The sequence below is a fragment of the Lynx canadensis genome, chromosome C1 (genome assembly GCF_007474595.2).
Source record: "Lynx canadensis isolate LIC74 chromosome C1, mLynCan4.pri.v2, whole genome shotgun sequence".
Lineage (NCBI taxonomy): Eukaryota > Metazoa > Chordata > Mammalia > Carnivora > Felidae > Lynx > Lynx canadensis.
In genome coordinates, this window is record NC_044310.1 from 204,476,175 (window position 1) to 204,489,342 (window position 13,168).

Genomic DNA, 13,168 nt, shown 5'->3' on the forward strand with positions numbered 1-13,168 from the left:
AAATAAACATAAGAAAGAAATAAACATATATACATGAAGAAATGTAATATATATTAAAATATATATTTATATAGATATATAAATATATAATGTATAGGCACATAATATTTATATACTATGTAGATTTGTATACTATACAATATAATATATTAATATATATTATGTCGCATAATATAAATATATTATTTATAGGTGTATGTATTTATAATTATAAATTAATATATATTTATATAATATTTATATATTACATATACATAAAGCCTTATATGGCAGTAGGTAACTGTTACAGGTATCCTTAAAAATTACTCTAAAAAAGAAGAAAAAAGGTGATGTGGTAAACTGAGAAAAAAATCCCCAAAGTAATCTATTATATGCCTGTTGTGGTTTTATTTTATTTTTATTTTATTTTATTTTATTTTACTTTATTTTAATTTACTTTATTTTATTTTACTTTATTTTATTTTACTTTATTTTACTTTATTTTACTTTATTTTATTTATTTTGTTTTTCTAAAAGCTTATAAAGTAAGTATAATAATGCCAGGTTTTAATATCTCATTGTTTCAACAGAGGCCCGAAGGGTGACTCCCGGGGTGGGGGGGTGGGGGTACACCCACTGGATGTGCAGGTTTAATTATCTACACCTGGAACCTGCGCAAACCGCTCCCCAGTGCCCGGATAATCTCACGGCAGTAAGACGAGCCTTCGTGTAAAAGCTAAATAAATATTTTCAAAGGATTAAGTCACATATAGTTAAGCTTCGGGACATGAAACTCTTGAACAGATACTGATGCCAAAGGCATTCTTCTTTCACACGGCTTTTGTAGCTCTAAGTCTTTGTTCCTAAAAATAGCAGCAGATCGATCCATAAATGTTCACATGCTCTCATTACTTTAAATCCCTCCCTTCCCCACAAACGCCAAATCCTGACCACTTGCTCCAACTCCAGACAAATATATTCAACTGCCTGCTAGACATTTCCAACTGGAGGTCTGGCGGGCACCTCTTACTCGACGTAGCCGAAGAGAAAGCGCTATTTTTCACTGAACACTGACGTTTGGATTTCCTGTCTCTCTGACTGGCTTCACCCATCACCAACCCAAACTGGAGAGTCATTCTTCACCCTTCTTTGTCCCCCGCAGCTGCACTCCCCCAAACCTTATCAGGACTAAAGTCCACACACTCCCCAAACCTATTCATCACGATTTGCCTGACTTCCCGGAGCCCAGCCGTTTGTATTTTGGTAATCCATATTGATCGCTGGAATACCAAAGCCATTCATTTTTCACAATAATCTGCTGGAGATTACAGCACAACCCCAGAGCAGAAACACGTGAGGCCTCAGTTTTGAACAATAACGCCCAAACCGTGTTTTTCCTGCATGAGCATTCACATTTATTGGAAACAAATTCAAGTGTGTAACATACAGCCTCAGGGTGTCAGACCTGGTTTATACTTAGAAGAATTTAGCGTATTATTCCTTGACCGTCATGTAAAAAAAAAAAAAAAAAAAAACATTTAAACAAAAAAACAGTTTACCCACTTCTCGCACCTCATCCTCCTCACTTTTGGCAACAACCCTCTGTTCTCTGTATGTGTGAGCTAGGTTTTATGGACCAATTGGTTTATTGATCGATTCCAATGATTGAGTCCAATTGATTGATTCCAAGTTATTGATTGATTCTCCAATGTAAAGGAGATCATACGGTATTTGTCTTTCTCTGATTTATTTCACCTAGCGTAATTCCATGTTGTTGCGAATGGCAAGATTTCATTATTTTTATAGCTAAGTAACTTTATTCCATTATACATTCATGTATATATACACCATAATCTCTTTATCCATTCACCACTGATGGATACTTAGATTGTGTTCATAGCTCAGTTATTGTAAATAATGCTGCGGCGAACATGGGGTGCATCTATCTTTTCAGTTAGTTTTCGTTGTTGCTGTCTTCTGTTTTTGGTTTTGGTTTTTGATAAATACTCAGAATTGGAACTGCTAGATCACGTGGGAGTTCTATTTTTAATTTTTGAAAATCCTCCATAGTATTTTCCATAGTGGCTGCACCAATTCGCATTCCCACCAATAGTGCACAAGCTTTCCCTTTGCTCCATAACTTTGCCAACACTTGTTATTTCTCGTCTTTTTTGACACTAGCCATTCTAACAGGTATGAGGTATCTCATTATAGTTATCCCATGGTGGTTTCTATTTGCACTTTCCTGATGATTAGTGATGTAGAACCTTTCTTTATGTACCTATTGACCATCTATATGTCTTCTTTGGGAGTGTCTATTCAGACCTTTTGCCATTAAAAAAAACCAGATTGGTTCTTTTTTATTTTTATTTATTCATTTGCTATTGAGGTAAATGGGTTCTTTATATATTTTGAATACTAACCCCTTTTCATGTATGTGACTTGCAAATATTTTCTCCCATTCAGTGGATGGCCTTTTCATTCTGTTGGTGGTTTCCTTTACCATGCAGAGACTTTTTAATACTGTAATTCTATTTATTTACTTTTGCTTTTGTTGCTTTTGTTTTCAGTGCTATATTTATTACCACCTGTGTTTTCTTTTTTTTTTTAATTTCTTTTTTAACGTTTTTTTTAATTTTTTTTTTCAACGTTTATTTATTTTTGGGACAGAGAGAGACAGAGCATGAACGGGGGAGGGGCAGAGAGAGAGGGAGACACAGAATCGGAAACAGGCTCCAGGCTCTGAGCCATCAGCCCAGAGCCCGACGTGGGGCTTGAACTCACGGACCGCGAGATCGTGACCTGGCTGAAGTCGGACGCTTAAGCGACTGCGCCACCCAGGCGCCCCTTAACGTTTATTTATTTTTGACACAGAGAGAGACAGAGCATGAACAGGGGAGGGGCAGAGAGAGAGAGAGACACAGAATCGGAAGCAGGCTCCAGGCTCCGAGCCATCAGCCCAGAGCCTGACGCGGGGCTCGAACTCATGGACCGCGAGATCATGACCTGAGCTGAAGTCGGACGCTTAACCGACTGAGCCACCCAGGCGCCCCACCACCTGTGTTTTCTTCTAGGAGTTTTATGGATTCAGGTCTTCCACTCCTGCCTTTAATCCATTTTGAGTCACTTTTTGCGTATTATGTAAGATAATGGTCAAGTTTTATTGTTTTACATGTGACTGGCTTAATTTTTCCAATACCATTTATTAGAGAGACTGTGCTTTAATTACTGTGTATTCTTAGCTCCTTTGTTGTACATTAATTGATCATATATGTGTCGGTTTCTTTCTGGCTCTCTCTCTTCTGTTCCACTGATCTGTGTCTTGTTTGTTTTAAGAATTTTTGCATTCATGTAGTATTTTGAGAAGAGGCCTCCATAGAACCCCAGGAAGGAAAGATTTCCCATCTTCTGTGTCCAACAAATAATCGATCCTTTCAAAAATCAAGTTTTTCAGTGCAAGGGTTAAGGGGAAGAAAGGGGGTTTAAAAGTTAAAACACACCAACGGTTATCTGGCCAAGGTTCTTGAAGAAATTGTTAATGCCTCAATGTTCCATGCTTTTTCATGGCCTGGTGCCTGAACTTAGCAGAACTTCAATAAAAGTCATACAGAAAAAATAAATGGAATGGAATCTAAGGAGCTCAGCAATTATGTTAGAAATGTTTATCTAAGGAGAAAAAAAAAACTAAACATCAATTTTTTAGATCCCTTTTTATTATAAAATATAAAGGGACTGAAGGTTTATCTCTAGATTGCATTGGACAAATGAAATGCATATGTGTTGAATATACACTGATTTTTCCCAAATAATGAATCTGCCATGTGGTTTATTCAACTCTGCTCTTGGTTTGCAATCCTGAGTGCACAGTCTGTATAGCCTTGCAGAGTTCAGGAAGCTGAACATATGAGGGTCTTGACATTGATATACCTTCTTCAAAACAGGTGCCTCTCTGTACATATGAAAAACTTGAAGAAGTACCTAATGGAACTAACAGGCTCAGTTTAACTAATTCACTTTGGATTTATATTGAGCATCAAGCACTCAAACAGGAACAACCTGATCTATTGTAACTGGAGTATTTGTGTGTGTGTGTGTGTGTGTTGGGAGATTAGATACTGAATGAGGATATGCCCATTATTGGGATGTGGGGGGAGGAATATGGTTTTAGTTTGCATATTAATTAAAAAGGTGAAATTCATACACACCCAACCCTGCTGTTTAATCATAAACAAAGCACAGAGGATTCAGAATGGGAGTAGTCAAGACTTTGCAGCATCATAAAAACAATAAAAGGAACTTGTCCCCCAATAATAAGTGATATGAAGGTATTTGTGCCCCAAATACTACAAAAACTGAGCTGTAGATTCTGCATCTAAGGTACAATGCGCATTTATAAAAGTAAAACCTGATAATTTTTTTAACATTTTTTAAATGTTTATTTATTTTTTAGAGATAGACAGAGACAGAGCATGAGCAGGGAAAGATCAGACAGAGGGGGAGACACAGAATCTGAAGCAAGCTGCAGGCTCCGGGCTCTGAGCTGTCGGCACAGAGGCCAATGTGAGGCCCAAACCCATGAACCGTGAGATCATGACCCGAGCTGAAGTTAGACTCTTAACTGACTGAGCCATCCCGGAGCCCCAAGACTGATCATTTTCTTAATGTGATGTTGGTCCAGGTCAAAATAATACAAATTTCAAATCAGAAAATCAGAACAGTTTGGGAACACCTTAAGAAGATCTTCAGCAAGCTTGAGTAATATAGGCAGACCAAGAACCCAGGCAAGATCTGAGTAAAGAGATCTCTAAGAAGAGCTTAAACAAGTGGTTGGTGAGACAACTGAAAATAAAAATCAGACACCACTATTCAGTGTCTGATTTGATGAATTGTGACTAACTGAAAATGGTATCATAAAGTAATGAGGATTAAGCATTAGTATTTAATACCAACTATGGAAAGGACTTAGTGCAGTGTTTGACACTTGGTAAGTACCCAGTTAATGATAAATATTAAATATGCAGTTTCTGTTTCAACATAAAAATTCAATTATTTTCAATAGACCCTTTGGCTGCCTGATAAAATCTTGAGTTTAATAGGAATTATTAATTCGGGTAAACGTAGGTGATGTGTATTAGTTATCTTTTGCTGCATAACAAATTGCCCTAAAATTTAGTGACTTAAAACAACACTGTTTATTATCTCCTAGATTTTGCAGGTCAGGAATCCAAACCCAGCTTAACTGGGGTTCCTGGCTCACGGTCTCTCACAAGACTATAATCACCCAGTTGGTATGGGCTGTCGTCATCTTACCTTAGTTTGGGTTGCTCTTACAAAGCATGACAGGCTGGGAGGCTTCTAAACAACACAAGTTTATTTATCATTCTGGAGGCTGGAAGCACAAGATCATATGCCAGCATGGTCAGGTACTGGTGTGTGTCCTCTTCTGAGTCATAGATGACTAACTTCTCATTGTATTCTTGAATGACAGAAAAAAGCAAGAGGGCACTTGGTGGTCTCTACTTATCAGGGCATTAGTCCCGCTCATGAAGACTTCATGTTCATAACTTAATGACCTCCCGAAGGCCTACCTTCTAATACCATCACATTGGGGATTAGGATTGTAACCGATGAATTTTGAGAAGACGCAAACATTCTGTCCATAATGTGTATCTCAGAAAGAGAGCAAGATGGCTAGCACTCACCGTCTTTTCTTACCTAATCTTGGGAGTGACATTTCATCACTCAGGGGAGGGGATCATGTGAGAATGTGGAGCATCACTAGGAATTAGGTATCACCAGGATCCATCTTAGAAACTGTCAACCATCGGGAAAATTGAAAACACACACCAGTGACAGATCGAAAATCTTGACCTGCCACTCCCAAGCAGTTCAATTTAAACAAGCCCCTTTATGGAGCTTTAGTGCTGTAGTCCAGAGTGGAGGCTATGGCGTAGACCAGTTGAGGTTGAATCAGACTGCACACACTGTGTGACCCCAGAAATGTACTAAACCTCCCTGATGGGCAGATTGTCCGTATATAAAAAATGTCAATCATTTTTTTTTTAATTTTTTAATGCTTTTTTATTTTTGAGTGAGACAGAGCACGAGAGGGTAAGGGGCAGAGAGAGAGGGAGACAAAGAATCTGAAGCAGGCTCCAGGCTCTGAGCTGTCAGCCCAGCGGCTGATGCAGGGCTCGAACCCACAAACCGCGAGATCATGACCCGAGCTGAAGTCGGACGCTTAATCGACTGAGCCACCCAGGCGCCCCCCAAAAATGTGAATAATTTTAACCCACACTTCATGTTGTTTTTGTGAGAACCAAATGAATCTATATGTATAATCACTTAGAAGACTACTGAAGAGGGACACCCGGGTGGATCATTTGGTTGAGCATCCGACTTCGGTTCAGGTGGTGATCTCATAGTTGTGAGTTCAAACCCTGTGTTGGGCTTTGTGCTGACAGCTCGGAGCCTGGACCCTGCTTCGGATTCTGTGTCTCCCTCTCTGTCTACCCCTCCCCTGCTCGTGCTCTGTCTCTGTCTCTCAAAAATAAATAAACGTTAAAAAATTAAAAAGACAAATGAAGACTACTGAAGGATAATAGGAATAATAGTGCCTAGCTATCATGGTTGTTGAGAGGACTAAATGAAATGGTGAATGGAAGTTCTTAGCACAAGGCGTGGCTAGTAAGACATCCAACTCATTGTGTCTGCTATTATTAATGTCCACATTCCCATCCCTGGAGAGAGGAGCCTGCTGTGGGTATTATTTCTCCATCTGCTCTTCCCTGAGGCATCTAGAAGAAGGGTTAACTGATCTATGGAGGTTTGGGTGATTAGCAGGAAAACCTAAGGGCTCCCCACTGTTCATGGCAGTCAACCCATCTCAATGTGGCTATCTGACCCCCAGCGTTTCTAGGCCACTCGGTCAACTGCTGATGAGAAAGTTGGGCAGACATATGCAGCTTCACACAGTAGGTAGAGAAAAGGAGTCCAAAGTGCCTCAGGAAGACGGGAGGGAGCTAGGGTATCAGGCAGGGACATGACACGAGCCGAGGAGCTGCAGAACACTCGGGCTCCTTCAAGGAGAGGCAGCCCTTAGTGCACAATGGGGTGACACCTGTCTCCAACATTCCGGGACGAACGGGGACATTTTGCAAAATTTTGCTTAGGAACCCAGGTTTCAGCCGAGTCCTTTTGATGTCCGTTGGGGGAATATGGTTTCTGAGTGGTCTGGAAAGACAGGAAATGGGGACATTTTTAGAGAGGGAAAATAAACTTGCTTTGTTACTTCCATCCAAATACTAGAATAAATACTAGAATAAATACTAGAATCTAGGGTCCTTTTAAAGGCATTTCAAAGCTGCAGAAAGAAACACAATAAAAGTTGAAAAAGGATTTATGTTACATAGTCACCCACACCAGCAAATGACTGGTAAAAAAGTAGAGTGTGACTATTATAATGTAGGTCACAGACAGTATAAGTATAGGGAAATTCCTGCATAAGGGAACTAGGCCTCTTATATTAAGTGAGGCACACTGGACATTTCATATGGTTTTTACAACCAAAACAGAGGTCTATAAATGAAGGTCCTAAAATGACAGCTGCGGGGGTTGGGGGGCGTTCTGCCTTGCCTTGATTTCCAGGGGGGAATGTGTGTTTTATGGCTTCTTTTAAGCAACAAAAATACCTCTTCTCTCATCTCCCCCAGCTCAAACCACCACCATGAACTCACTGGCGACTTTTGATGTTAGTGACCTGACCTCATAGGTTAACAAGGATGAGAACTGAGTGGCGGCTGGCCGAAAAGAATTTTTTTTTAAATGTTCTTATCATTTATTTTTGAGCGGGAGAGACAGGGCGGGAAAGAGAGAAGGGCAGAGAGATGGAGAGAGAATCTGAAGCAGGTTCCTGGGTCTGAGCGGTCAGCACAGAGCCCGACATGGGACTCAAACTCACACACCGTGAGGTCATGGCCTGAGCCGACTGAGGTACCCAGGTGCCCCAAACCTGGTAAATGTGACCTGCTAAACAAACACATTTGGATAAAACAAAATACCCCATAAAGTGAATTTGACTGGAGAAAAAAATACACACACATGCCACGATACTGCCTCTGAAAGAATAATACTTTTTAATTTTCAGATGAAACACAATTAAGTATGTGTTATAATAAATGGTCGGTAGCCTACGAGTACATTTTAGAATCCTTACAGTGATACCTTTTGACTACCTGAGCTTCAAAAATTTATAAATTTGGATTTTTCGAAGAGTTAAATGGAAAAGGTTAGCAGGTAATAAAAAGAGCAGTTTTTTAAAAATTTAACTTTTATTTATTTTTGAGAGACGAGAGAGAGAGATGGAGCATGAGCAGGGGAGGGACAGAGAGAGAGGGAGACACAGAATCCGAAGCAGGCTCCAGGCTCTGAGCTGTCAACCGAGAGCCCAACGCGGAGCTCGGACTCAGAAGCTGTGAGATCATGACCTGAGCCGAAGTCAGATGCTTACCCGGCTGAGCCACACTGGCGCCCGGGTATATGCCTTTAAATACCGTGAGACTTCTAAAGATTGAGCTAACTTTGACAAATTCTCTCTCTCTCATCCTTAAAAGGGGATAATGAGATGCAGCAGATTTTTTTTTTTTAATTTTATGAGGATTAAACAAAGTGAATATGTGAAAGATTCAAGATAGGACACAGGACATTTAAAGTCTTCCATAAAAAGTAGCCACTATTATCTTTAATTATCTTTGCCTTTTAGATTTGATCCACTTTGTATAATCTCCCCTACTTACAAACATAGTTCCATATAAGCCTCTGATGAATACAGAGAACAATTTTTAGGCAAAAACAATTCTTCCTTATTTATATTTATTTTATTCACACATGCTCACAAGTGTATTGCCACTTGTAGTTGGAATCATTTATTCATACAATCAATCAGTCATTTATTTGCTAAATATTTAGTTTTATTTTAGACAGCGAGAGAGAGAGAGAGAGAGTGGGAGGGGGGCAGAGGGAGAGGGAGAGAGAAAATCTTAAGCAGGCTCCGTGCCCAGGGCAGAGACCGATGCGGGACTCGATCCTATGACCCTGAGATCATGACCTGAGCTGAAACCAAGAGTCAGATGTTCAACCAACTGAGCCACCCAGGCCTTATTTGCTAAGTATTTCTGAGTGGCAACCCATGACAGAGTTAGCTCCTGCTGTATAAAACGTGTTGCCTGGTAGGTGTGATAAACAATAAACAAGACAAAAAAAAATACGCAAATTACTCTAAACTGAGAATCAGAATGAGAGCTGCTGAAGTGAAAGGTACAGTTCCTTGAATGCATTTTGCATGTGAACAGGATGGTTCAGCAGAGCTTTCTTGAGAAACTAGCATCTGCACTGGGACTTAAGGGTGAACTGAAATTAGCTAGGGAATGAACATTCAAGCAGAAACAACTAGGAGCAGGGAGTCTCTGATTTGGGATAGGTGGGAAGGGGTACTTTTGAGGCAACGAGAGGCAGCTAGCTGCAACTCTGTGAGATTCAGGAAAAGATACTAAATGAAGCCACCAAAGTACAGAGGATCCAGAACAGGCAGAGCCTGGGTGGTCATGTTAAGGACCTTAGTTTTGATCCTTAGAGTGAAGGAAAGCCACTGGATGGCGTGAAATAATAAGAAATATATGTCCACTGTCAACAATAGCCAAAGTATGGAAAGAGCCCAAATGTCCATCGATGGATGGACAGATAAAGAAGATGTGGTAGATATATACAATGGAGTATTACTTGGCAATCAAAAAGAATGAAATCTTACCATTTGCAACTGCGTGGATGGAACTGGAGGGTATGATGCTAAGTGAAATTAGTCAGTCAGAGAAAGACAAAACTCATATGACTTCCCTCCTGTGAGGACTTTAAGAGACGAAACAGATGAACATAAGGGAAGGGAAACAAAAATAATATAAAAACGGGGAGGGGGACAAAACAGAAGAGACTCATAAATATGGAGAACAAACTGAGGGTTACGGGAGGGGTTGTGGGAGGGGGGGATGGGCTAAATGGGGGAGGGGCACTAAGGAATCCACTCCTGAAATCATTGTTGCACTATATGCTAACTAATTTGGATGTAAATTTTAAAAAATAAAAAATAGGGGTGCCTGGGTGGCGCAGTCGGCTAAGCGTCCGACTTCAGCCAGGTCACGATCTCGCGGTCCGTGAGTTCGAGCCCCGCGTCAGGCTCTGGGCTGATGGCTCAGAGCCTGGAGCCTGTTTCCGATTCTGTGTCTCCCTCTCTCTCTGCCCCTCCCCCGTTCATGCTCTGTCTCTCTCTGTCCCAAAAATAAATAAAAAACGTTGAAAAAAAAAATTTTTTTTAAATAAAAAATAAAGTTAAAAAAAAAAAAAGAAATATATGTCTGTCCCTGTTCCTGAGACAGTGCTCCTAAAACCCTTGTAGGTAGGGGCACTAAGAGAATCTTTTGTTCTAACATGTGGTCTTTGATCCTGGTTTCTGAAATAAAGTTCCTGAGAACTTTGTAATTTTCTGAATAAAAGGAGCATCTGATACTGAGCTCCTAAATCCCTCAGAATTTTCCGGGTGATAGGAATATATTTTGTTCTAATGAAGTGACTCCTGGCAGGCTTCTTACTGGGGGCTGGTCATCAGAAAGACTGAACCCCGATTAGTAGCTTGGAACTTTCAGCCCCAATCCCTATCCTTCAGGAAGGGGAGAAGCGCTGCAGATTGAGTTAACGATGAATCATGCCTCCATGATGACACTTCTGTAAAAATCCCTGAAGTAGAGGGTTTGGGAAATGTTCCGTTTGCTAAACGCGTCCATTTACCAAGACGGTGGCACACCCCAACTCCAAGGGGACAGAATCCCCTGTGATCGGGAGCCTGTCAGCCCTCACCCTATGAATCTCTTCAACTGACTGTTTATCTGCATACATGATCATATCCTTTATTTCATAATACTCTGGCAAATACAAGCCAATGTTTCTCCGAGTTCTGTGAGCTATTCCAGCCAATGATCCAATCCAAGGAGGGGATTGTGGAAACCTTCATCTTGTAGCCAAGCTGGATAAAAGTTATGGTGAACCAAGGGACCTATTACTTGAGATTGGTGTCTGAAGTGGGGGATAGGCTCGTGGGACTGAGCCCTTAACCTTTGGAGTCTGTGCCAACCCTGATTAGTTTGGGAATGGAATTGAACACTCAGCTGGCGTCACAGAGAGTTGCTTGATGTGGGGGAAACACACACACACACATCTGGTGTCAGAAGTAAATGAGTGAGTAAAGGAGAAACATGGCAGGGCTTTTTTTTTTTTTTTTTTTTTTTTGGTTGTTTGTTTTGTATTGTTTTGTTTTCTGACTCAGAAGGGTCCCAAGCGAGGGGAAAATGTGGACAGTTTTGCATTTAGCAAAATAATTCTGGCTGTTCCGTGGAGAAAAGATTGAAGGCTAATTGGAGTAGACCTTGGAGTACGGTGGTAGTACATTTAAGAAGCAATGGGGAGGCGTTGGTGCTGGTCGTAGATGTGAAAAGAAGTTGATTAACCAAGAAATGTTGGGGAAGCAGAATCCACAGGACCCGGTGATTGGTAGACTCTGGGACTCTGTAGACAAGACATCTTAAGAGAAAGCTATCACGGATAACTAAGAAAATGGCAAAATCCTGGTGAGCGATTGGATAGACCCTGGTGCTCTTTGCTGACGTGGGGAGCACAGAAAAGCAGGCATGGGGTGGGGAAGGTGACAGATATGGTAGGGGTGGTGGGGTCGAGTTAAATAATGAGGAAAGATATAAAGGAAATCCACAACCAACATGAAGACAGCAATGACAAAACGTAAGATGTGATTGATACTTCAGTGGCAGAGCTAGGAAAAGAGCAAAAGCATTCTTCACTGAGAAATGGAGGTGGTGGCTGTTAATGCCATCAAGTGGACGGAGTTTTCTAAAGAGAGGATACTCGCCTGGGAACGAGAGAAAAGCTCCAGAGTTATTTTTAGAACTGCTGGGGAACGATGCTCACTAGAGACCAAAGAAAGTAAAGCCAGTTGTGTTCAGAATGCCCGTTGGATGTTAGATAGAGAGCGAGGTACTTTTCACGTACTGTCTAACGCAATCCCCATGGTAACCTAGTGAGGTGAAACTGTTTTGCAGATGTAGACACGGAGGCTCAGAAAGGACTGGTCGCCCAGCTATTACACAGCAAGCCAGGTGGTTCTGACTCTCCTTTATCATGCTTCTTTTTACTGCAACAGGTGTGCTAAGTGATTTCCAGATGTTCCTATGCCACTATCACCCGTGAAGGTATGGTGATTATTAGGTGATTTTTCACTTGCCTAAGAAACACTTCCCTGTCTTTTGTTGATAGCACCCTTATTTCTATTTGGGTGAAATCCCTTCCCGATGGGAGGGTACTGCCTGATGGAACTGTTCGAGTGCCCTGGACTCCTTATGGCAAGGAGGTAGGAAGCCTGGTGGCCCAAGATAGACTGATACCAGGTTTTATTCCTGGAGTTGGGATTAGAAGCAGCGTGATGCAAAGTCTGAAAACAGTAGGTGCTCAACCAGGCTGTCATATAGTCCCTGCTGCCTTTGTCCCTATGCTTTGAGCCATCCTGTGATCCGGTCAGGCAGCTCACTTTTTCCCAATGATTTCCCTTTTGGCTTACAATAGGCAGATCCAGTTTCTGCTATTTTCAACCCCAAACTGCCCCCTGTAGAAGATCTTCAGGGGGCAGAAGATCAAAGAGCTGCATGGAGGGAGCCATCCCACCCCCCAGCTCTGGCTGCATGTTGTGTTCCGGAGTGCTGAGGGAAGAAGGAAGAGAGGGCACCCTTGGTAACTGACATGAAGTGCATGAAAAAGAGTGTTTAATAAAGTTTCTTAGGAATGGTCATGGGCAGCGTCTCTCCAACTTCCTTAATAAAGAGAAGTTTTCGTAGAGGAAGTTGGATTTGAGCAGAGTTTGGAATGACGTAGTCAAAGAGAAGTGATGGATGGTAGGTAGGACATTGCTTTTTTAAGTACAGAGTTGTAGGAAGTTTCTACGATAGAGATAGACTTTTATTAGGTACAAAGGCAAATGGTCATTTAAATGTACCCATGTCTGGGACACCTGGGTGGCTCAGTTGGTTAGCGTCCCACTCTTGGTTTCTGCTCAGGCCCTAATTGCATGAGTTTGTGA